Source organism: Patagioenas fasciata, chromosome 6 (assembly GCF_037038585.1).
Source record: "Patagioenas fasciata isolate bPatFas1 chromosome 6, bPatFas1.hap1, whole genome shotgun sequence".
Classification (NCBI taxonomy): Eukaryota; Metazoa; Chordata; class Aves; order Columbiformes; family Columbidae; genus Patagioenas; species Patagioenas fasciata.
The window spans coordinates 2,650,597-2,655,374 of NC_092525.1; the positions used below are offsets into that span (position 1 = coordinate 2,650,597).

Consider the following 4,778-nt stretch of genomic DNA (forward strand, 5'->3'; position numbering starts at 1 on the left):
AGTGGCATGGGCATAGTTAATTTTTGAACACCTTGCTGCCAGTTGAAATGTAAGGGATGAAATGTGATGGGAAGTAATAAGTAAATTTGGGGTTGACTTCTAGGGTGTTTTTTTCCCCATTAGTGTAAATCAATGGCACCGTTGTCCTGTGGCTCAATCTCTGTTCTGTTCCGTGGAGTCTTCAATTTAGGATGTTCAGGGAAGAAAGTTTGTCCTTCCAAAGAATGACCGGCCATTGGTAGGACAGAGAGAGGCTTTTAAGTGCATGATCAGAATTTAAGCCAAATTCCACTTGACGTTGCTGCTGTTGGTTTTGGCTTTCACTGCTTTCCCCACAGCTCCCTAGTGTTTGGGAGCTCGGAGTGGGCATTTTTTTCCCCCAGGGAGAGGCTATGCTTAAGAATGAATTTGTTTCCTTAGAGGAGTGAGAGTCCGTTTGTGTAACACAAAGAGAAACCCCAGCCTAGTCGAGTTCTGAGTGTGTGTCTGTGAGATGGCTGCTTTACTTTGATGAGTTCACACCTGTGCAGTTGTAATGCCAAAGAGCAATGCAAGATAGGAGGGTTTTTTCCGCTGTGGGGGGGGATGCAGAAAACCAGAGCTAAGGTGCGGTTGCAGGCTTGGTGGTGTGGCGAGTGGGGCGCCGCTTCGGTGGGAGCTCGGGGTGAGGCCCAGCGGGTTCTGTGTCCTGTACGCGTGGCTTTCGTGCCGCGGCTCTCTGTGTGCGTTTTTGTTTTGTTGTGTTTGTTTTTTGTTTATTTTTCTGCGGGATTCCCGCGAAACGCGGCACAACCGCTCGGCCCGGGCTGCCGCGGCGGTCTCAGTGCTGCCGTCCTGTGGGCAAAGCGCGGTGCTGCACCCGGGCGCCCCAATGCCGTGCCGCAGCGCGCCTCAGTGCTGCCGCCCTGTGGCGAAACTCGGGTACTGCAGCGCACGGCCGGGGGCAGAGGCGCTGTTCGCCCCGCAGGGCTCGCGGCCAGGTATCTGTGTGTCAGTGTCCGTCCCCATTTGTGTAAAAACGACATCCCTGCCTCGATGGCTCCTTAGAACGTTTAAAGATGTAAATATTTCTACCACTAACATTGTCGATCCGGCTTCTTTCCTCAGTGGATCCGTTTTGCAGTCGGTGGCCCACGATTGCTTGGAAACAGCAGAAGCTGTTCGCTCCGGCGGAGCGGATTGAAAGGACCAGCCGCTGGAGGATGCTGAAGACTCCTGGGTCGCTGATGGAAGCAGCTTTGCATAAAGCAAGGGGTACGTGAACCTGGGCATGCAGTGACGACTGCCCAGCAGGTAATGGAAGCTAAACCTTTACCTCCAACGCCCGACAAAAATAACGCCAAGAAATGCCACTGAAAAAAACACAGTCAGGGAGGGTTTTTTTTAAATTTCCTTTAGTTCCCCCCCCCTCTCCCCCGCCCTGCTGCGTTTAGTGCAGTGAATGACCCATTGGGAGATGACTGTGGATCTGGCTGTTGAAGGGTGTCTGAAGGAGGAGGAGATGTGTGTAGAGCAGGATTGGTTGTGGGGGTGAGTGTAACTGGTTTGGCTGTGGGGTTGTAAATTCATTTTGGAGGCTTCCTAGTTTCTGGTGTCACCTGTGGGGTGAAGCGTCTTTCTGTGTGCAGGTTTGAAAGGTGCGACGTACGGAGCTCCATCATTTGCCACCACAACTCCAAATCACAGAGACAACGTTGCTGTGCAGCTGCTAAGGACAGTGTGTGTCTCAGGTAGAGTAACGTCCTTTGTGCTCTGTGTGTGTGTTCCTCCCTTGAAACGAAGGCACGCTGCCCGGAGTTTCACGTTCCGTGTGGTACCTGCTGGGCTGAGTCTCCTCCCTACGCTCGCCCGTTTTAGCCACGTCTCTGCTCCAGCCCAGTTCGGGAGCAGAGTGGGTCATCACTGACTGCAGGGCGGTTGCACCTTCTTCAAGCTGCTAACACAGGAGGATGAATTTGGCTTTCTGCTCACATCACACATTCAGATACTGGGCAAGTTGTGTATCTCCTTCAAAAAAGAAACACTGTCAAGGGGCTGACAGAGCGTGAGTTTCACAACACAACAAACCAACTCTGCTAGGCTTACATCGTTTTGGTAGTGCATAGCATGTTTCACTTAGTCCCGTCATTGCAGGTGTCTTCTAGAGCCTCCATTGTCAAATCTTGCTGGTTATTCACCCAATTTCCTTTCCTAACTGTCTTCCCTTTTCCCTTAGGGTTTTGAGAAGCTTGATCCTGGGGTGTCTGGGGGTTGCCAGCTGACAAAATGACATTGCTGTGGCCTTGCTGAGAACAGGTGTCCCTGTGAGCCACCTCCCGGGAGCAGAGCTGAAGTTGAAAGGCGGCTTGAAAGCCCCGGTGAGAGTTTTCGTTAAAGAAACCGGAGATGATGGGGTTGACGCTGCTATTGAAAAAGGCCAGCCGGTGAGCAAAGGGATAGATATAAATGTGAAAGAAGTGCAACTGGACATCTGAAAGGTTGACATAGTCAGAAAGCATCATCAGAGTCCACAAGGGAAGCCAGGAGAGGGTGAAAAGCAAAACCACAATAACGAGCATTTTGATTACTCTTTGTTTCTTCTTTGACGTGCTGTGCCATCGCTCCTGGCTGTGCTTTCCCACCGTGGGCATCGCAGTGTTGAAGAGAGCAATGCTTATCCTGGCGTACATGATAACAGTGAGCGACAGGGGAGCCAGATAGATGTTCGCAAAGAGAACTGTTGTGTAGATCTTTCTCATTCCTGGGTCAGGCCAGTCCTCTCGGCACCAGTATACGGGGCGGGTTTCGTTGCCGTAGCCGAGGATCACCCTGAAATGTTTCTCTTCTTGTACGTGCAGCATGACGGCAGAAGGACGCGTGATTGCGATGGCCAGAATCCAAGTGACGGCTATGATGATGACTGCAGTTGAAACGGTCAGCTTCTGCTCGAACGGATGAACGATGCAGCGAAACCTGCAGCAAAGATATCCGGCGACGTACGTAGAGAAGCTGTTTAAGGAACGCTCACTCAAACAGGCAAGCATACGTTCGCTTCTTCAATTGCATGCTTTTTAAACAGATTAAACATGATACTCCAGTTGTTGGAAGCTGTGCTGTTGCTGGAAAAGTTACCATCGTGCGTTGCAAAGGGCCTCAGAAGGGAAACACTGATCAGGAAACTGGAAATAAGTTAGCAGATGCCAGTGTGAAACCAGCCACCGAAAGGACAGAGACCGATACAAAAGCCGCATCTCTGATCCCAGGTGGCTGTCTCCTCCAGCCAACATCAGGAAACCGCAACAAAGAGGATAAGAAATTAATAGGAGATTTATAGCCGAATTAGAATTAGGGTCCAAAGAAGCTGTCACTGGTGACGGGAGAGCAGTGGTACCTCGCAGCGCAAGGAGCTGATGCGCTCTGTTACGATTAGGTGAAAAGGTAAGAGTGAATTTATAAACTGTTTGCGAAGGAGTGACCCAGCAATGTGAAATGTGTCTAGAAAACCATCATCTTAATACTGTATACAGGGTATAAATGAGAACAATTGGACGAGGGAAATGTCCCAGGACAACACTGGCAAATAGGGTTCTCCAAGCTGCCTAGAAAAGAGGGGTATGGCTATTGGGTGGCACTCACAGCAGCTCCCTTCTCAGGTTGGCCAGGAGCATTCCCGTGCCGGGGGGCGGCTGCCGGCCTGTGGGCCGGGGGCTGCGGCTGTTTGGGGCGCTGCCCCCGCTTTGTTTTCCTAGGGGAGCCCCCCCCTGCTTTTTGGGGGTTGTGGTACGTGCACGTGTAAATGACACAATGAGAGTAAATGACACAATGAGCTGCCTGTCGGGGCCGTTTCCCTCGTGTCGCGTGACGGTGTCACTTGTGGCGCCCCAGCGTGAGCAGGGGCCGGCGATGCGGGTGGGGGATGCGGGGGTCAAAAGGGAGTCCCCCTGAAAAGAGGGGGTCACAGTCCAAACGTGCCTGAAAATTCCCGGGGGAGGAGAACACGTGTTCGACCTGTAAACACGAGTGTGGGAATTGCAAACAGAGAAATCTGTCCTTGGTATTTATATATTGCAGGATGGCATTCACGTGTCTATCAAATGCTTTTATATCAACGCCCTTTTCTACTCTATTATATAAAGGATTTTTAGAATGTAAAAAATTCCTGTTGATGGTTTTAAAAATACCAATATCTTGTCTATATGTAAATTAAAAAATGAAGGACTCGAAAATGAGAAAAAATTATATAGAAAGCAATTTAAAATAGAGAAAAGTGTGAGTAGGTAGAGCTACCTGTAATGACTGTGCGTTACATAATCTAAACGGATATTAAATATCATCTCTATGTATTCACTCATACCCGTGTACGTATTTTTTTAATAAGTGCAAATAGATATCTCCGTCTAAACCTATGTAATTGTAAATATGTCAGAATCTGTAGATCTGGAAAGATCCTGAAGCAATGCGGGGCTGTGGGCCCGACGTCCGCTTCCTGCGGCGGGCGAGAGAGCGAGCCCCTCTCTCCGGGTGGCGAAGGCTCCCTCTGCGCGGCGTGCGGCGGGCCGGGGGCCAACGTGCGCGGCAGGGTCCGTGCGCGTATCCTGGAGCGGGACGGCTGCCTGGCGAGCGAGCCAGCGAGGCTCCATGTCCCCGAAGCCTCGTCTCGTAGGAGCCCTGACACCCCACCGTGTTCTCCTAGGCTGAGGACGGCCGAGCGCCCCGAGTTACCGGAGAGGAAGGGAGGAGAGAAGGAGACGGGAGCGTCTGAGCTGTTAGAAGCCTCCTGGCAGCCACCGAAAGCGAGA

The 4,778-nt window shown here is 51.2% G+C and overlaps 1 long non-coding RNA gene across 1 annotated transcript; it reads left to right on the plus strand.

The window, feature by feature from the left end:
- Positions 1-1,120: 1,120 nt before the first annotated feature.
- Positions 1,121-3,307, plus strand: LOC139828185 (uncharacterized). The gene is made up of 3 exons (XR_011739547.1): positions 1,121-1,530; positions 1,629-1,730; positions 2,216-3,307. It is a non-coding gene; the product is annotated as an uncharacterized lncRNA (long non-coding RNA).
- Positions 3,308-4,778: the final 1,471 nt, after the last annotated feature.